Source organism: Notothenia rossii (assembly GCF_949606895.1).
Source record: "Notothenia rossii genome assembly, chromosome: 3".
Classification (NCBI taxonomy): Eukaryota; Metazoa; Chordata; class Actinopteri; order Perciformes; family Nototheniidae; genus Notothenia; species Notothenia rossii.
The window spans coordinates 60448921-60470835 of record NC_136901.1 but is presented as its reverse complement, the minus strand read 5'-3'; the positions used below and the strand labels follow the sequence as shown (position 1 = coordinate 60470835).

Sequence of the window (21915 nt, the reverse complement as noted above, 5' to 3'; positions counted from 1 at the left end):
TATCTGACTATGTTGATATGTGTTCACTCGTATTTATTAATATACTGGACCAGGGCAGGAATTTCACGAGGGCCACGAGGGCCATGGCCCTCCCACGTTGGCCTTGTGCCCTTAAAAAAGATATCTGCCATAAGGCCACAGTGGCCTTGATGCCCTCTCTGACTAAGTTTTGTGGTTTAGCAGTCTGCCTCTTTTCTGACACGGCTTCAACACCAGCATATTTTGAAGGAGGAAAAAAAAATCAGCGGTGCGCTTGATTTGAGCCTGGAATGCACCGCTCGGACGGTCTATGATGACAGTTGACATCAGTCTAGGACCTATCTCCGCCCACCCCCATCCCTATGGTCAAAGGAACCCCAAAAGTCCAAATCTCCCTGACTCGTCATCATCTCCATCTTCAAGTGACTCAGAATAAGGACGCACCTTGACGTAGGCCCACTACCACAGTCTCACAGTGAGCCAAAACATGTCTGTGCTATAAGAATCCTTTGTAGTTTTAATAAAGAATTTGTTTAATTGCAATTTGGTGTCCATTGAATGCTTAATAAATATATATAAAAGTATTGTAAATGCATATACAATCGTAGTCACTTCATATCGTAGGTTAAATCATTGTTTTAATTTATGGCCTTGGTGCCCTGGCTTTTGGCCTTTGTGCCCTTAAAAAATTGACAACTCAAAAGGCCAAGTGGCCTTGCCCCTAAAATGACGAAATTCCAGGCCTGTACTGGACAATTCTTATCGTTACTCTTAATGTCCTTAATTCAAACGTGCACACAGCATATGGTTATACACCCTGTTCGCCTCCAGAGGGCAGCAGTTGACCACGAATGAGCTTCCTCTGTCTGCTGAAGCTCAGCTCTGCACACTTTGTCTCCACTCAACTCTACTTCTGCTCTTTCCTCTCAATTATTACACAGATTTGACGTAAAAAATGACACAAGTCTACAGAGTTTCCCCAGCGAGTCAGCCGTGCAGGACTAGACTACCTCATGGGGTCCTCGCTGGTCCACTTCTTAGCCACTTTACTTTCTTTAGTGAGTTAAGGTACGGGACTTAAATACCCGACTCTTACAAACACCTAATAATCTTATAACTGTCTTGGTGCCTTAGGTCCGGACTGTTCTACCTGACTCTAAGCACCTTCTACAGTATGTATTGTATTTTTTTTTTACCGTGACTAAGAACACTGAGAACGCCGCTGACAACTGTAAAATGTTGTAGCAAAGCCAAATCACAGATTTTGGTAATCAACAGATATCTGTTTTTACCTTTGTATAGGACGCCCTGGTGTAGTTGTCAGTGGTGTCCAGGTGTCCTCCCCTGGACTGAATTCCGTCCGCTGGCTGTCGGTAGTCCTTCTAGAGACCAGCACTCATCACGTCGGGGTCACCAAAATTGTTGAAGCAAACACCACAGTGGTGGTGGCTTAAAGCCCACCTCTGCTCCGCGCCGTCCGTTAGATGAGCCTGGTCACATTAATAAGAGAAGGAGTTCAAAACACCGGCATAAAAGTTATAACAATAATCTGATTTTAATGGTAAAAAAACACACAATACGAAATACAGAGTACTCTGGACTTCCAGTTCTACTGCCGTGCGATACAGGTATCGGGACCAGCCAGTCAGAAACAGGAAGCCCCGTGGATGACTAAACATCAGTATACATAGACAGATTTGGAGGCAGTCGATTCCACTCCTAAGCGAATCAGAGTTCTGGGAAAAATGTATTTTACTTCTGAACAGAGCGTGAGAGCTTCGGACAGAGTCAATCTTTTATCTTGCACCTGAATTCACTCCTTTACTTTCCCAAGGAATATTTCCCACAAACTATTCTTTCCCAGACAATCAAACATTGTACACAGATATATTGGTGCCCAGAAAGGACCTTAAAAATACCTTTGGAGGCAGTTGATTTCACTCCTAAGCGAATCAGAGTTCTGGGAAAAATGTATTTTACTTCTGAACAGAGCGTGAGAGCTTCGGACAGAGTCAATCTTTTATCTTGCACCTGAATTCACTCCTTTACTTTCCCAAGGAATATTTCACACAAACTATTCTTTCCCAGACAATCAAACATTGTACACAGATATACAGTATTGGTGGCCAGAAAGGACCTTGAAAAGAATGTGTGCTGATATCTAGGTCAGTGAGTGTGAGTGAGAAGGTTATATATATATAGGATTACTTGAAAACAGTCCCCAATAATACATGTTTACTTCAAAACAGTTCAAAATAATACATGTTTACTTTAAACAGTTTAGAACAAACAAATTAACTTTATTCTTTAGTGCAGATGTCGATGTGTGTCCAATTATCATTCATATCACATCATATCACATCATAATGTAGCCTAGGCCTATCATATATTTAGTGTGAATGCTGTTTACAGCCAAATTGCTACACGGCGTTTCCCCATTTGTTCAATTACAGGATTTAACCATGAGATGGCGCTTCTTTCACAAATACACAAAGACAACTGGGTGTTTTGTGGAGACACAGAAAGCCATCAACCCAGGTCAGCGCCCCCTTGAGCTACAGAAGCTCTCAGACACCCGCTGGACCTGCAGGGAAAATGCCTTGAAAACAATCCGAAAGGTCCTCCCTGCTGCCATGCAATACCTGGAGGATCTGAGGAAGTGTGAGCCACCTGACAGTGCATGACAGGCCCTGTAGGCGATCTAAGCTAATTTACAGATGGCCCTGAGCCCAATAGAGATTGCCCTGAAAAATGCGCGCGGACGAAATGACGCACGAAGGGTTTGGGGGGCCTCCACCTAGAACATTTAGATTTTTGCAGGTCTTAGATGCTGTCTGGCACATTCCCTAGACTGAATTATAAGATGAACCACCACCATATTATATCGTACAATTTCAATTTTATTCTTCATTTCACTTGTTTGTTTGTTCTTGTTTGTGTTTGCTCGCTTGCATGCCCTGCATCAGTGGCGGCGCCAGAGATTTTTTCTAGGGGGTGCTGTGGGGTAGCTTGACGTTTAAACAGGGTGCTCTAACATTAAGGGTTTCCCATTAATGCACCAGCGCTACAGTTTAATTTTCTACTGCAACACTCCCCACACTCACACCCGCGACTGTTACAATGAAGGCTCGGTAATCAGCTCACGGCATATAGGTGTAAGCAGGGGTAAAGTGCTATTTTTACAAGTGGGGAGTGGACCTCACCTCCTCTAGTGGGAAGATTTTTTTTAAATATTGAAGTTAAAAGCATCAATCTGGTGCACTTTGAGAGCAAAATGAAGAGATCTATGGATACATCTCTCAAAATACATATGAAACAGAACTGTAAACAGATTTTCTATTTCTTTATAGATATTTTACAAATCACTCCCCTTTTAAAACAAACCATTTGAGACCCACTGAGATAATTAGACTGAAGTTAACTATCTAAACACTGAGTCCTTTACTTCACCTGAGCTGAGGTTATGACTCTCAGTCTGACAGGAGGAGAGAGTTTTCCCTCCACCTTGTTGTTGAAAAAACTCCTTATATCCGTTAGCTTGTCTAGCTAGCACCACACTGTAAAAACAGTTCCGATGGTGAAGTCAACAAAACTCAATTTTTTAATGTAATTTACTTGCCCTAAATTAGTTTTCTTTTCAAAGTGCGTTTAAATAAGTAACACGTAAGCAACAATGAGAACAGGTTTTAAGAACTCATTAATTTGTAAATTAATATCACATTTTCTGAACTTTCTTTAAAAATACGTTTTGGAAAACTTAATAAAAATGCTTTTGTCAATGCCACGGTCATGCCACGCCCTCAAACGAGAATGTGAGACTTCCTGTTCCTCTTAGCGATTCTTCAGAGGTTCGACACGTGTTTGCTTTGGGCCCTCTCCCAACCATCGTAAAAACAAGTAAGCATGCCACCTGAGTTATTAATTACTGCTTTTTAACTTGCAAGTGTTATTTACTTTTCTTGTATTCACTGTTTTGAACGGAACATCGACATTTTAATGCATGCCAGCGCCATTACTGCTTTTAAAGTTAGACTCAGCCCTTTCGTGCTCATGTAGTCTGTTGGGCAAAGTTTGCATCAAGTGCCTACCGACACAATTCTGTTAAAAGTGGTTAAGTTAAGAGTACGTATTAAGAATCAACTCCACAAACTGTTCCCCTGTGCGCTCTAAGCGTTGGCCGGCAACGTGATGCGGCCGCGGGGCTCAGAGGCTCTGCTGCCGTGCATTTTATGCGGTAAAATACCTCCGCTAAAACTATTCCCTACTAGGCTACTTTATAACGCAGCGGTTATGTAAGAGTAAGTCATTAATGCGCCTATTTTATATTAATTCCTCTGTATGTATTTCGCCGTTTGTTTTACTCTGAACAATGAATTATCTTTCTACAATCTTAGATGTTTAGCCTGCCCAATTTAAACTCATAGTCTGCAGTTACAGCATCGAGTTGTTATTATACAAAATTAAGTGCAAACTATTGTTCATGCTTATGCAACGCTATACTGTAGATGCAAATCCATGTTGGAATCTGCAGAGAGAGTTAACGTTAGCTCTCAGTAGAAAGTGACGGAGGTGCCGTTAAGGTGCATTCAGGCGCAATTCAGTAAAGTTGTGTATTGGGCAAAGATGCATTTATAACGTCAGCAAGATGTGTTCAATGTAGTCCACTAAAATGCAGTCTTTAGTGAGAAATATCAATAAGTACAGTTGTATTAAGGAGATGTTTTACTACAACATAAAGTAGATATTAGACAGTATGCAAACGAGATAAAGGAGTGTATATTGAAGTAATTAATAAAGGATCTGCTGTGTAGAGAATCATGGAATTGTACTGCTATCTAACAATACCATCCTTAATAAATGCCTTCCTTATAAATGTATATAAATACAATACCGTTTTAAATCGTACTTGTGTTTTAATTATGTTTGATTCCATTAATTGAATTAAAGATATTTTAATGAATTCTACTGAAATTATTGTGACATTGTCATCATCATTGAGCACCAGGAAAAGCGCTTTATAAATGTAATGTATTATTATTATTATCATGTAACTATTTTGTTCTTTTATTGGCCTCCCCAGAAAACAGTCACACATCCTGCTATCGACTTCAGGTTTGCATTAGGTAGGCCACACATCACAGATGGGATGGCCATGTAAAGTTTGAAGTACTAGTGTCACCACTCAAAGTGATATTGTAAAACATTATCGACTCCATCATGGAACCTTTGGACCCTATCATGCCTTGCCCTGCGTTTATGTAGACTGCCCATGCTCTTTTAAAAGCTGGAATGCCCTGCACTGTCACTTGTCAAGAAACCACGTGGAAGTTGAATCGCTACCACAAGAACTCATTATTTCCTTCACCTGCCAATTATGTCAAGGATCTGTATTTTCTTCTGAAAAAACATATTTTGAACATATAGGCCATCATTTGAAACACAATGAGACAATATAGACTGTGCATTCGCAGGTTGCAACCATCAAACAAATGTTTATGGGACTTTTCAAACCCACAAACATAGGAAGCACACTCCTCATACATTGCACAACTTCAAACCAGGAATTCTGTCCCAAGAGCAGTGTAGGGAAGAATTTAATGCTGAAGATGAGAATGATGTCAGTGACTATAATAATGCATCAACGAACTCGGATGTGCCGTTTGAAGAAGAATCTAATGTGCTTATTGAGCATATAGCTGCCCTATTGTTAAAAATGGAAAGTGTCCATAATGTCTCTCTAAAGTGCATTGATGAATTGGTAGAGGAGCTTCACTTCATCTCAAATTCTGCATCAAAAGCTGCGTTAAAAGAAATACCGTAATTTTCGGACTATAAGCCGCGCCTTTTTTCCCATTTTTCGACCCTGCGGCTTATATAACGGTGCGGCTAATCTATGGATTTTTACAGCTAACGGCCACTAACGGATACATGAATCTATCACGGGGGCGGTCTCAAGTCAAGCTGGAGGTTTTCACTTGAGCGAGGACAGATCACGTACCAATCACGGCCCTCGCGTTTCAAACTGTCTGAAATGAATCGCTACATCTGTAATTCTTTACCATGCTAGTTACAAGATGTTGTCTAAATTAAATTCTGTCTCATTACATTACTATGTTTTAACTTAACTGTAATATGTTCTTTCTACATTTCAAACCTCAGTTACTCTAATACCTGTTGAAATATTACAAAATTGTTTCATTATCACAGGACAACTTCTTCAGTACTCTATTCTGGAATTACATCTCTCACAGTAGCCCCTTGGCCACTGATTCTGCATCTGTGTTACCGGTTATAGCTCAATCAATATTAGAAACAAGTCAACATTCACCAAACAGTATCTTATCCCCAGATATGGAGCAGGTTAAATCTAAAACTGTCAATCAATGGTCAGATTGAACATCTGAGTTGGGGCGGCAGGTTTCTTCCAGTCCCTAAATGAAAATCCCACACTCCCCCTTTTTACACATGAACTCATGTGTAACAAAATCCTGTATGGGAAGAAAACCTTCAGGTAACCAGTGGTTATAAGAAAATACCAAACATCATTCACAAATGTACATCCATTATTTTCCACAGTAAACACTCCAGTGAAAATAAGTGTTTATCTCCCTCTTGCAGTCCTAAAAGAAACAGAATCTTTAGATTTTAGTTTGAGCTTCACATTTGCAAACCGCCAACCCCTGTGGGAGTAAAATAACACCAAGTAGATTAGAAACGGGTCACATGTGCGGTTCTCCAATTTTGTGGAATTGTAGGAAACCTCCCGTTGCCCACAGAGCCCCAGAATAATGTATTAGTTCAAAAACATGCTTGGTTAGTCATTGTTTTAAATCATGCAGTTGCACTGATCACATGCAGACATACATTCACACTCACTCTGTCAGGTTGTAAAGTCTTGGTAAGGTTCTCCCCAGAGTCAGTCATTGACAGTGCTTTTCTCAAGTCACACTGTCAGTCAGGGTCAAAGGTCATTTGGTCTCAGTCTTTTTGGCCATGTGTCGTGCTCTGCAGATACTTTGATATTTCAGCATAGGCCAATATCCTTTGTCTACAAAAATCAATCATATATGGAGCGCCATCATTTATTACTTCGTGATTGCAACTTTAATTGTCAGATATCTCTAACTTGTCATCGGGACGGCTGCTTCCCACATTTCCTGAAATTTGTTAGCCAAAAATCTAACTTCCTTAGTACTACTACTGCTGTTTATTGACACATAATCTATATTAAAATGTCTAATAGATCTATTTCAGAAACTTGTGCACATAACTATTATCTTGAGTCAAACCATTACTAGGATCTGTGTAGCTCTGCACCTCATAGCTCATTATACTCATTTATCTTCAATTCTGGTCTTATTTAAAAAACAATGTAAAACTCTTTAGCAGTGTGTGGAACCCTGGGTGTCCAAACATCCAACAATTACTCCTTCCTTCATCAGGGATTCAAAAACAGAAGTAATTTCATCAATGGTTTGTAGTTGAATTTTAGGAATTGTCACCTATAGTAGGCACGTATTTACCTTCTAACATCTCTAAGTATCAGGTCAACACTACTTAAATGGATGTCCATTCGAAAGGGGAGAAGCATGTCTTTAAAACTCATAAAATGATGCCTTGCGCTCCCTGTGAAGCTGCAAGTATGTCACAATGGTGAAACCAATACCTCATAATGTTACATCAGGATGTTAAACTAAGCTTTAGCCAAATCAATCATTATTACTGTATCAGAGTTAACTGGAGGTTGAACAAACAAAACCTTTTTTGTTTACATCATGCAAACCACTACCACATTTTCCAATTGCAGCATCAGCCTTGTTACTCTAAAATTACTTCTTAAATAGGAATATTAGAAATGGAACAAATATTCAATCTTCAGAAATGTTCTTAACTAATGTCTATCTAGTGAATAGGCAACATGTTTCAAAAATGTCAGATGTCTAAAAAATTAATCCTAAAATCTCCTTAAATATCAAAGTCCAAAGCTAGACCTAAGGTGAACAGTTTTTTTAATGGACCGTTTAATCTAAAAACAAATCAAAACTGGACTTGTGTTCTTGTTATTTGTTCTTCAAAATGCATTAGTGAATACCTTGTGAAGTATTCACAATATAACTAACCCTCTCTAGGATGTGAAATCCATTAATCTTTAACCAGATACTATTTCCCTATTTATGTTTAGTTCATGATAACAATGGTATAACCACCGCACGTTTTACCCATAGCTAGTTTCTATGTCAAAATTATTATGTGTGACATAATAATCAGGTGTCTTGTTTGCTAAACAAGAATATTAAACTTTAATCTTTTCAGTATTCCAGACCATCGTTTAAACAAGCAGCCTCTTATCTAAACACTAAGCATTAAGGTTTCTACACCACCCCCCGGGAAACTCTTGCACAATTATGCTGTAAAATCATTGCATCATTCCTTCAGAGTCTGAACAGCCTGAGACAAGCATGTCTCAAGATCTTGTCATAATGAGAACAGTCAATGATTCATTGTCCTCTGCAGCTGTAGTCAGTGGCAGGGTCCCCAAAAAGCTAGAACCGGCCCTGGTCAGTGGGCTTCAAGGAAACTCTCTCTGGAATTGGGATGAGGGAAGGAATCACTTGGCAGACACACGTTGTCCTCTGTACAGCAGAAATCCCCCAAAACCGCACTACCTCTTCACACCACTGTTGCCTTGACAACGAGGCACAAGCAAAATGTCAATACCTCCTCAAAGATGAGTTCACAATTATTCTGTTTGCAGTGAGCAACTCTTCACCAACACACTGATTCAGAGAACCCAAAAGGTGGTGCACAACTATCCAATGCTGCTGTAATCACAGCCAATCAACTACTGAGAAAAATTCAATTTAAATCTCTCTTTGAAAACGGGTTAAAAATAACTGAGTGTCTATATGGTCAGGAATGCCGAAACATGTAAACGTTAAATTAAACTAACGGTGATAGTTTACCCATATTCTTTACTTCACAAAAATAGTAGAACTACACTGTAAAATCTCTTTTCTAGTTGAGATCCTGCTTTAGAAGTCTAGTCAGGAAAATAAAATAGATATCATCTTGAAAATCTTCTAAAATTTGAAACCCAAAAGGTATTAATTCTCCACCGTGATCCATTTCTACATCAAAGTCCATAAAAACTGATGATTTATATCAAAAACATGAAGGATGACAATTCTCATAAAACACTATTCTCTTTACTCCAGTACTAAGTCGGATGAGCAAAACAAGGAAACTCTCCCTAACCACTATAGATTAATCTTTTATCTACTTGGTTATTCTATTCACTTTCAAATTGTCCACCCAAGTTGTGTTACAAGCATGGTGAGGTTGCAACAGAATACACAAATAACTGTATTCAATCCGCGCCGTATTTGAAAACTGTAATGAATTCAAATCAATGTTTAACGACGTAATATAAGTTAAATATATTGTTAAGCTAATAACTGTTTTATTGTGAAGGCATCTCTGGTGAACAGCGGCCTGTGGCTTTTATTTTGAAAGGCCGTTCCGGAAATACACTCCGTACTATGAACAGTGAGTTTGACTTCTAGAAACATGGAAAGTTAGGATAACAATCGTTCTAATGCATTAAATAATCTCATGAAAGAGACAAGGAGGGGACAAAGCGTGTGGAAGTAAGCAATGAACTGAAAATGCCACCAATCCTCTGTTTTAACGTGATGGCGGACATTGAAAACTGAAGCGGGCATACAGCAACCCTGTCATACATACACCTTCTAACTGACAAACGTTCAAAAACCATTCTGCTTATCACTTACTACTTTTTGTTTTATTCATAACCTAAAAATACAATTGTGGTGAATAGCTTGCGTTTTCCTACTTTAAACAACCATCAAATAAGAGTCCCTATTGTATGATAAATACTAGTCCCCAATAACATTTATAATATATATATATTTCTTACAGTGAGTTCGTTATTTCATGTCTAACAAATTATCCTCTGTCTATGTCTAATCTAGGTGGAATCCACTATTATATTTAATTTTTATAGACATTAATCTTTCTATTTTACGTCATATAGGCTACTGTATGTAATATCATTTTTCATTGAAATATAATTAAGTACAATCCTTAGTTAATGACAAATACCATGAAATTCACAATGTAATGCAATGGTACCAATCAGTTCTCAAAACCTCTCATCAAAACCACAATGTGACAACTGTATCCTACAAAACTATGCTAAAAACAACAAAATTATAGTTTCTTATTTATTTCAATATATCTACTACATCAAATCACACATTGATCTATTAATTTTCAATGTATTCACTCCAACTTCAGATCACTCGATCTTTCACTCCTTCCATGATTGACTTCGTATCTATTTATCTGACTATGTTGATATGTGTTCACTCGTATTTATTAATATACTGGACCAGGGCAGGAATTTCACGAGGGCCACGAGGGCCATGGCCCTCCCACGTTGGCCTTGTGCCCTTAAAAAAGATATCTGCCATAAGGCCACAGTGGCCTTGATGCCCTCTCTGACTAAGTTTTGTGGTTTAGCAGTCTGCCTCTTTTCTGACACGGCTTCAACACCAGCATATTTTGAAGGAGGAAAAAAAAATCAGCGGTGCGCTTGATTTGAGCCTGGAATGCACCGCTCGGACGGTCTATGATGACAGTTGACATCAGTCTAGGACCTATCTCCGCCCACCCCCATCCCTATGGTCAAAGGAACCCCAAAAGTCCAAATCTCCCTGACTCGTCATCATCTCCATCTTCAAGTGACTCAGAATAAGGACGCACCTTGACGTAGGCCCACTACCACAGTCTCACAGTGAGCCAAAACATGTCTGTGCTATAAGAATCCTTTGTAGTTTTAATAAAGAATTTGTTTAATTGCAATTTGGTGTCCATTGAATGCTTAATAAATATATATAAAAGTATTGTAAATGCATATACAATCGTAGTCACTTCATATCGTAGGTTAAATCATTGTTTTAATTTATGGCCTTGGTGCCCTGGCTTTTGGCCTTTGTGCCCTTAAAAAATTGACAACTCAAAAGGCCAAGTGGCCTTGCCCCTAAAATGACGAAATTCCAGGCCTGTACTGGACAATTCTTATCGTTACTCTTAATGTCCTTAATTCAAACGTGCACACAGCATATGGTTATACACCCTGTTCGCCTCCAGAGGGCAGCAGTTGACCACGAATGAGCTTCCTCTGTCTGCTGAAGCTCAGCTCTGCACACTTTGTCTCCACTCAACTCTACTTCTGCTCTTTCCTCTCAATTATTACACAGATTTGACGTAAAAAATGACACAAGTCTACAGAGTTTCCCCAGCGAGTCAGCCGTGCAGGACTAGACTACCTCATGGGGTCCTCGCTGGTCCACTTCTTAGCCACTTTACTTTCTTTAGTGAGTTAAGGTACGGGACTTAAATACCCGACTCTTACAAACACCTAATAATCTTATAACTGTCTTGGTGCCTTAGGTCCGGACTGTTCTACCTGACTCTAAGCACCTTCTACAGTATGTATTGTATTTTTTTTTTACCGTGACTAAGAACACTGAGAACGCCGCTGACAACTGTAAAATGTTGTAGCAAAGCCAAATCACAGATTTTGGTAATCAACAGATATCTGTTTTTACCTTTGTATAGGACGCCCTGGTGTAGTTGTCAGTGGTGTCCAGGTGTCCTCCCCTGGACTGAATTCCGTCCGCTGGCTGTCGGTAGTCCTTCTAGAGACCAGCACTCATCACGTCGGGGTCACCAAAATTGTTGAAGCAAACACCACAGTGGTGGTGGCTTAAAGCCCACCTCTGCTCCGCGCCGTCCGTTAGATGAGCCTGGTCACATTAATAAGAGAAGGAGTTCAAAACACCGGCATAAAAGTTATAACAATAATCTGATTTTAATGGTAAAAAAACACACAATACGAAATACAGAGTACTCTGGACTTCCATTTCTACTGCCGTGCGATACAGGTATCGGGACCAGCCAGTCAGAAACAGGAAGCCCCGTGGATGACTAAACATCAGTATACATAGACAGATTTGGAGGCAGTCGATTCCACTCCTAAGCGAATCAGAGTTCTGGGAAAAATGTATTTTACTTCTGAACAGAGCGTGAGAGCTTCGGACAGAGTCAATCTTTTATCTTGCACCTGAATTCACTCCTTTACTTTCCCAAGGAATATTTCCCACAAACTATTCTTTCCCAGACAATCAAACATTGTACACAGATATATTGGTGCCCAGAAAGGACCTTAAAAATACCTTTGGAGGCAGTTGATTTCACTCCTAAGCGAATCAGAGTTCTGGGAAAAATGTATTTTACTTCTGAACAGAGCGTGAGAGCTTCGGACAGAGTCAATCTTTTATCTTGCACCTGAATTCACTCCTTTACTTTCCCAAGGAATATTTCACACAAACTATTCTTTCCCAGACAATCAAACATTGTACACAGATATACAGTATTGGTGGCCAGAAAGGACCTTGAAAAGAATGTGTGCTGATATCTAGGTCAGTGAGTGTGAGTGAGAAGGTTATATATATATAGGATTACTTGAAAACAGTCCCCAATAATACATGTTTACTTCAAAACAGTTCAAAATAATACATGTTTACTTTAAACAGTTTAGAACAAACAAATTAACTTTATTCTTTAGTGCAGATGTCGATGTGTGTCCAATTATCATTCATATCACATCATATCACATCATAATGTAGCCTAGGCCTATCATATATTTAGTGTGAATGCTGTTTACAGCCAAATTGCTACACGGCGTTTCCCCATTTGTTCAATTACAGGATTTAACCATGAGATGGCGCTTCTTTCACAAATACACAAAGACAACTGGGTGTTTTGTGGAGACACAGAAAGCCATCAACCCAGGTCAGCGCCCCCTTGAGCTACAGAAGCTCTCAGACACCCGCTGGACCTGCAGGGAAAATGCCTTGAAAACAATCCGAAAGGTCCTCCCTGCTGCCATGCAATACCTGGAGGATCTGAGGAAGTGTGAGCCACCTGACAGTGCATGACAGGCCCTGTAGGCGATCTAAGCTAATTTACAGATGGCCCTGAGCCCAATAGAGATTGCCCTGAAAAATGCGCGCGGACGAAATGACGCACGAAGGGTTTGGGGGGCCTCCACCTAGAACATTTAGATTTTTGCAGGTCTTAGATGCTGTCTGGCACATTCCCTAGACTGAATTATAAGATGAACCACCACCATATTATATCGTACAATTTCAATTTTATTCTTCATTTCACTTGTTTGTTTGTTCTTGTTTGTGTTTGCTCGCTTGCATGCCCTGCATCAGTGGCGGCGCCAGAGATTTTTTCTAGGGGGTGCTGTGGGGTAGCTTGACGTTTAAACAGGGTGCTCTAACATTAAGGGTTTCCCATTAATGCACCAGCGCTACAGTTTAATTTTCTACTGCAACACTCCCCACACTCACACCCGCGACTGTTACAATGAAGGCTCGGTAATCAGCTCACGGCATATAGGTGTAAGCAGGGGTAAAGTGCTATTTTTACAAGTGGGGAGTGGACCTCACCTCCTCTAGTGGGAAGATTTTTTTTAAATATTGAAGTTAAAAGCATCAATCTGGTGCACTTTGAGAGCAAAATGAAGAGATCTATGGATACATCTCTCAAAATACATATGAAACAGAACTGTAAACAGATTTTCTATTTCTTTATAGATATTTTACAAATCACTCCCCTTTTAAAACAAACCATTTGAGACCCACTGAGATAATTAGACTGAAGTTAACTATCTAAACACTGAGTCCTTTACTTCACCTGAGCTGAGGTTATGACTCTCAGTCTGACAGGAGGAGAGAGTTTTCCCTCCACCTTGTTGTTGAAAAAACTCCTTATATCCGTTAGCTTGTCTAGCTAGCACCACACTGTAAAAACAGTTCCGATGGTGAAGTCAACAAAACTCAATTTTTTAATGTAATTTACTTGCCCTAAATTAGTTTTCTTTTCAAAGTGCGTTTAAATAAGTAACACGTAAGCAACAATGAGAACAGGTTTTAAGAACTCATTAATTTGTAAATTAATATCACATTTTCTGAACTTTCTTTAAAAATACGTTTTGGAAAACTTAATAAAAATGCTTTTGTCAATGCCACGGTCATGCCACGCCCTCAAACGAGAATGTGAGACTTCCTGTTCCTCTTAGCGATTCTTCAGAGGTTCGACACGTGTTTGCTTTGGGCCCTCTCCCAACCATCGTAAAAACAAGTAAGCATGCCACCTGAGTTATTAATTACTGCTTTTTAACTTGCAAGTGTTATTTACTTTTCTTGTATTCACTGTTTTGAACGGAACATCGACATTTTAATGCATGCCAGCGCCATTACTGCTTTTAAAGTTAGACTCAGCCCTTTCGTGCTCATGTAGTCTGTTGGGCAAAGTTTGCATCAAGTGCCTACCGACACAATTCTGTTAAAAGTGGTTAAGTTAAGAGTACGTATTAAGAATCAACTCCACAAACTGTTCCCCTGTGCGCTCTAAGCGTTGGCCGGCAACGTGATGCGGCCGCGGGGCTCAGAGGCTCTGCTGCCGTGCATTTTATGCGGTAAAATACCTCCGCTAAAACTATTCCCTACTAGGCTACTTTATAACGCAGCGGTTATGTAAGAGTAAGTCATTAATGCGCCTATTTTATATTAATTCCTCTGTATGTATTTCGCCGTTTGTTTTACTCTGAACAATGAATTATCTTTCTACAATCTTAGATGTTTAGCCTGCCCAATTTAAACTCATAGTCTGCAGTTACAGCATCGAGTTGTTATTATACAAAATTAAGTGCAAACTATTGTTCATGCTTATGCAACGCTATACTGTAGATGCAAATCCATGTTGGAATCTGCAGAGAGAGTTAACGTTAGCTCTCAGTAGAAAGTGACGGAGGTGCCGTTAAGGTGCATTCAGGCGCAATTCAGTAAAGTTGTGTATTGGGCAAAGATGCATTTATAACGTCAGCAAGATGTGTTCAATGTAGTCCACTAAAATGCAGTCTTTAGTGAGAAATATCAATAAGTACAGTTGTATTAAGGAGATGTTTTACTACAACATAAAGTAGATATTAGACAGTATGCAAACGAGATAAAGGAGTGTATATTGAAGTAATTAATAAAGGATCTGCTGTGTAGAGAATCATGGAATTGTACTGCTATCTAACAATACCATCCTTAATAAATGCCTTCCTTATAAATGTATATAAATACAATACCGTTTTAAATCGTACTTGTGTTTTAATTATGTTTGATTCCATTAATTGAATTAAAGATATTTTAATGAATTCTACTGAAATTATTGTGACATTGTCATCATCATTGAGCACCAGGAAAAGCGCTTTATAAATGTAATGTATTATTATTATTATTATCATGTAACTATTTTGTTCTTTTATTGGCCTCCCCAGAAAACAGTCACACATCCTGCTATCGACTTCAGGTTTGCATTAGGTAGGCCACACATCACAGATGGGATGGCCATGTAAAGTTTGAAGTACTAGTGTCACCACTCAAAGTGATATTGTAAAACATTATCGACTCCATCATGGAACCTTTGGACCCTATCATGCCTTGCCCTGCGTTTATGTAGACTGCCCATGCTCTTTTAAAAGCTGGAATGCCCTGCACTGTCACTTGTCAAGAAACCACGTGGAAGTTGAATCGCTACCACAAGAACTCATTATTTCCTTCACCTGCCAATTATGTCAAGGATCTGTATTTTCTTCTGAAAAAACATATTTTGAACATATAGGCCATCATTTGAAACACAATGAGACAATATAGACTGTGCATTCGCAGGTTGCAACCATCAAACAAATGTTTATGGGACTTTTCAAACCCACAAACATAGGAAGCACACTCCTCATACATTGCACAACTTCAAACCAGGAATTCTGTCCCAAGAGCAGTGTAGGGAAGAATTTAATGCTGAAGATGAGAATGATGTCAGTGACTATAATAATGCATCAACGAACTCGGATGTGCCGTTTGAAGAAGAATCTAATGTGCTTATTGAGCATATAGCTGCCCTATTGTTAAAAATGGAAAGTGTCCATAATGTCTCTCTAAAGTGCATTGATGAATTGGTAGAGGAGCTTCACTTCATCTCAAATTCTGCATCAAAAGCTGCGTTAAAAGAAATACCGTAATTTTCGGACTATAAGCCGCGCCTTTTTTCCCATTTTTCGACCCTGCGGCTTATATAACGGTGCGGCTAATCTATGGATTTTTACAGCTAACGGCCACCAGGGGACCTCCTAAATCTATGGATTTTACAGGTTTGAGTCCACCACCTTTAACTCTATGGGCTCTATGGCCGGTCCGCGCCCCCCACCTTTAAGCGGCGGGCTCCAACAGGAAAAGCTGGAGGCCGGAAAAGAGTGAGACAGGTAGCGCGCAAAAGTAAAAGTGGAACCGAGAGTGGTACGAGAGACGGAACGAGAGCAAGACAGACAGACATTACGAGAGTGAGACAGTTTGTGCAAAGCTGTTAAACGTGCGCTGGGAGCGCACCGTTTAAGTTTGAAAGTTGAAAAGTTTGTGTGTCTGAAACGCTATGTGATACAGTACAGTTCACACAGCACAGTACATGTTCTGTAGCTACTATTGCACTAAATGGTAACACTTGAATACGTTATGCCAATATGCAACTTGTTTGTTGAAATGTTAATAAATGGGAGCTTCCTCAAACAGCCATCTCTTTCCCGGCAATCCCCTCTGTGCACGAACCCTTACATATGGTAATTAAACATTAAAACACCTGCGGCTTATAGTCCAGTGCGGCTTATATATGTACACATCATTCAATTTAGCTGCTGCGGCTTATATTCAGGTGCGCCTTATAGTCCGAAATGTATGGTAATTGTTTCGCATTTTCAGAGGAATAACCACAGTGTTAATGACAGATTGCCAAAACCTTTGAAGTCTTTCAGAGACTCTTCATGGGACTGGACACCCTTCAGCCGAAGCCATCTTCAAGGTACATCAGCCTAAAAAACAAACTGGCCTAGAGCTGTTGGCTCAGCTGATGGCTGGCAAAAGCTGTTGGTCATTTGTGATCAACGCTGTATTCACAATGTTTCTGAGCTGCGAGTGCAATCTTCTAAATGTATGTGTGGTTTTATGGACTGATTAAGAGCGATCCTGCATTCTGTAAAGTTACTTTAAGAAAGTCACCCCTACTTCTCTTCAATCTGACATCAGATTCTTGGCATACTCAAACATTTTGTCATGTCTCGCAAATTATGTTAGTTAGTTTTTGTCTTGGTCTAGTGATTTTCCCCTTTATTTTTGAATAGTAACCTTCCCTCTCGTTTCAGATACTCTGACCTCCCTTCCTTGTGTGTCTCCCACTCCTGTGATTGTCGACCCCGCCCCTGATTGTTTCCACCTGTTCTCCATTACCTGGTGTATTTATTATCCTCGTCTCCCTTTGTCCTGTGCCAGTTCGTTTCGTTACTTGTGACTACCACCAGCATTAGCAATCCAGGATTAACCCCAAGCAGAGCTTTGAGCCACGTCTTGTTTAAGTATTTTTGTTGTTCATGCTCCTAGTGTTTTTCCTCTTTAAGAGTGATTTTGTTTTTGTACCACTATCGTTGAGCTTTGGTTTGAATAAAACCTTTTTTTTGTTAAATTCTGTGAGTTGTGCATTTGAGTTCATACCCGTTTAATCAGTCGTAACAGTACGAACTGGCCTAAACATGAACCCAGCCGACTCTGAACAGCTGAGAGCAGCGCTTCGCTCTCAGGGAGGCCGCCTCGCTCAACAGGAGGATCAGTTAACGGCCATCCAGCAGGGAGTATCACACGTCACAGACAGCCAGAGGGAGTTCGAGTCATCTGTTACAAACCAGATTAACCACCTGGCGGGGCAGATCCACCACCTGCTCGCTCACCTCAAGACTGAGCCCTCACACCCACCTCCGGCCGGACCCGAAGCGAATGCGGACCCGGCGCCCGCTTCCCACACCGTGTCAATCCGCCTGGCTCCGCCTGAGAAGTTTTCCGGGGAATCCCATGACTGCCGTCCATTCCTGGTGAATTGCAGCTTACATTATAGCCAACTACCGACAGTCTTTCCCACGGAGAGATCCAAGGTGGCTTTTATGATTTCCCATCTCACCGGACGAGCGGCGGCGTGGGCTACGGCTGAATGGTCACGTGACTCGCCGATATGCGAGTCTTTGGGACAGTTTACGGACTCCCTGACGAACATTTTTGACCACACGTCCCCAGGCAGGGAAGCAGCTCGGGCTCTTTACAAGTTAAGTCAAGGAAGACGCAGTGTGTCAGACTACGCAGTGGAATTTCGCACCATTGCGGCCGATAGTGGCTGGAATTCTTCTGCTTTGTTCGATGCCTTTATTAATGGGCTTTCCGACCCTATTAAGGATCAGCTGGCACCCTTGGATCTGCCAGTGGAACTAGACTCTGTCATTGCCATGTCCATAAGGATTGATAACAGACTTGCTGAGAGGAAACGGGAGAAGGACAGGGCTGCACTACCCTATTTCCACCCTAGAGGGCACTCCTACTCTTCTCACTCTCAGGAGACTGCCATGCCACGTTCCTCTTTCCTTCCATCCCAGAGATCAGCGTTCCCCAACAAGGCCGAGGAGCCAATGCAGCTGGGACGTGCCAAGCTGTCCACGGAGGAGCGGCGGCGCCGCCTGCTGGAGGGAAGATGTTTTTACTGCGGTCAACAAGGTCATCTTCTCTCTGGATGCCCGGTAAAAGACGGGGCTCACCAGTGAAAGGGAGGGCACTGGTGAGCCGTCTTTCCACGGCAGACTTTCCTCCCCGCAAGTTGACCAACATAAAGGTAATCTGCCATGAAAGAAGTAACTCTCAAAAAGTGTTAATTGACTCTGGGGCTGACGAAAGCCTGATGGATTGGGGATTAGCTCATGAACTGAGACTTAATACTGAACTTTTGTCGTCCCCTTTGAAAGCCAGTGCTCTGGATGGCAAACTTCTATTTCATGTCACACACAAGACCAAACCCGTCACTATCATGATTGATGATCATTGTGAACTCATGTCGTTTCACCTGTTTAATTCTGCTCAACATCCTCTCATCCTAGGTTTTCCCTGGCTAACCAAGCATAACCCCTATGTTGATTGGCGGTCAGGTAAAATTAAGGGGTGGGGGCAGGAGTGTTCACAGGATTGTTTTAAGTGTGTGGGAAACATGGCAGTAGGAGGGGTTTCTGGGGAATGTAGTACCGATCGGGTTACTAATACTCAACATAGCCTGGACCGCAAGAATCAAACCCCAGATTTAACTTCTGTTCCCCCCTGTTACGATGACCTGGCCAAGGTATTTTGTAAAGTGAGCGCCACCTCCCTTCCTCCTCATAGGCCGTATGATTGTGCCATCAATCTGTTACCTGGGGCTCCAATTCCGAAGGGTAGGTTATACTCCATCTCGGGTCCGGAGAAGGAGGCTATGAAGGAGTACATTGACACCTCTCTTCGTGCAGGTCTGATCCGCCCGTCTTCCTCCCCGGCTGGGGCGGGTTTTTTCTTTGTGGGAAAAAAGGACGGGTCCCTTAGGCCATGCATTGATTATTCTCCTTTAAATGACATTACGGTAAAGAACAGGTATCCTCTCCCCCTCATGGCTACTGCTTTTGAACAACTTCAAGACTCTAACATTTTTACCAAGTTAGACTTGCGTAATGCCTACCATCTGGTGAGAATTCGTGAGGGGGATGAGTGGAAGACTGGTTTTAACACACCCACAGGGCACTATGAGTATCTCGTCATGCCATTTGGTCTCACCAATGCTCCAGGAGTTTTTCAAGCACTCATTAACGATGTTTTAAGGGAGTTTTTAAACCGTTTTGTGTTTGTATATCTTGACGATATTTTAATATACTCACCTGACAAAGACTCTCATGTTCACCATGTACGTCAGGTCCTCCAAAAACTCCTGGAGAACAAACTGTATGTGAAGGCAGAGAAATGTGAGTTTCATGCTAAGACTGTATCCTTCCTAGGCTTTATCATAGCTCCTGGTCTGATCCAGATGGACCCGGCCAAAATCAGTGCGGTGGCTAAGTGGCCTACGCCAGACAACCGCAAGGGGGTGCAACGTTTTCTAGGCTTTGCTAACTTTTACAGGCGCTTCATCAGAAGTTTCAGCGCCATTGCTTCTCCTCTTCATGTTCTCACGTCCCCTCAGGTGCCTTTTGTATGGTCTCCTCAGGCCGAGGAGGCTTTCCGCCGTCTCAAGGAGAGGTTCACCTCAGCCCCCATCCTCATCATCCCCGACCCAACTCGTCATTTCGTTGTAGAGGTTGACGCCTCAAATGAAGGGGTGGGGGCTGTCCTGTCGCAGCGGTCCAAGGAAGACAACAAACTTCATCCCTGTGCCTTTCTCTCCAAGAAACTCTCCTCTGCAGAGCGGAACTACGACGTGGGGAACCGTGAGTTGTTGGCGGTAAAGATTGCTCTGGAGGAATGGAGACATTGGTTGGAGGGGGCTCAGCTCCCTTTTATAGTGTGGACCGACCACAAGAATCTCGAGTACATTAGGAAGGCTAAAAGACTAAATTCTCGCCAATCAAGATGGTCTCTGTTTTTTAACCGTTTTAACTTCACTCTGTCTTACAGGCCGGGGTCCCAGAACGCCAAGCCGGATGCCCTGTCCCGTTTGTTTGACCCCGAGCCGGTTGCCAAGAAGCCTGAATCCATCCTGCCACTGAACCGTGTGGTAGGGGCGGTCACTTGGCAAATAGAATCTGTGGTGAAGCAAGCTAACGGTGAGAGCCCAGCACCTAGTGGTTGTCCGCCAAACCGTCTGTTTGTGCCTGTTACTGTACGTCCACAGGTCGTCCATTGGGCTCACTCATCGCTGCTCACCTGCCATCCTGGCGTCAAGAGGACCATATTCTTTATCAAGCAACGTTTTTGGTGGAGATCCATGGAGCGTGAGGTCCGGGAGTATGTGGAGGCCTGTCCTGTCTGCGCCCGCAACAAGACATCCTCCAGGGCACAGATGGGGCTGCTCCAGCCGCTTCCGGTTCCCAGCCGGCCCTGGTCTGAGATTTCCGTGGATTTCGTCACTGGGCTCCCAATGTCAGAAGGTAACACCACCGTACTCACGGTGGTGGACCGTTTTTCAAAGATGGTTCATTATATTGCCTTACCCAAGCTGCCATCTGCCAAAGAGACGGCAGAGATCATGATGACTCATGTGTTCCGTATCCATGGTTTCCCCAAAGATATTGTCTCAGACCGGGGTCCGCAGTTCATCTCACGCTTCTGGAGGGAGTTCTGCAACCTCATCGGGGCGTCGGTGAGCCTGTCATCCGGGTACCATCCGGAGTCCAATGGCCAGACCGAACGCCTTAATCGGGAATTAGAAACTGGGCTCCGCTGCCTCAGCTTCCAGAACCCTTCCTCCTGGAGCAGGCATCTCACATGGGTAGAGTACGCCCACAACACGCTCCCCACGGCCCCTACTGGGTTGACTCCCTTCCAGGCTGCCTATGGGTATCAACCTCCTACCTTCCCGGACCTCGAGAAGGAAGTCACAGTCCCGTCCGCCCATGCCCTGGTTCGGCGTTGTCACCGGATCTGGTCCGCCACCCGCAGGGCTCTTCTAAGGAGTGGGGAACGCATGAAGGTGGCGGCAGATCGGAAGCGTCGGCCAGCTCCGGAGTACAGGCCCGGCCAGAGGGTCTGGCTCTCTACCAGGGACCTTCCCCTTCATGTGGTGTCACGAAAATTGGCACCTAGGTTCGTAGGCCCATTCCCAGTGGCCAAAGTAATTAACCCTGTCTCTGTTCGCCTTCGTCTCCCCAGGTCTCTGAGGGTTCACCCCACCTTCCATGTGGGACGACTGAAGCCGGTAAAGGAAAGCCCCATGGTTCCCGCGGCCAAACCCCCTCCACCCCCCCGAATGCTCGAC

General features: G+C 42.2%; 1 protein-coding gene across 3 annotated transcripts in view; it reads right to left on the bottom strand.

The window, feature by feature from the left end:
* Window positions 1–21915, bottom strand: part of LOC307032391 (uncharacterized protein) — a 257009-nt gene that overhangs the window by 215730 nt on the left and 19364 nt on the right. For all 3 annotated transcript variants that reach the window (XM_079670323.1, XM_079670321.1, XM_079670324.1), the window contains exons 2-3: window positions 11613–11810; window positions 1272–1469 (exon numbers count right to left, since the gene is read on the bottom strand). The gene's annotated coding sequence lies outside the window, so the exon portion shown is untranslated. The remainder of the gene's footprint in view (window positions 1–1271; window positions 1470–11612; window positions 11811–21915) is intronic.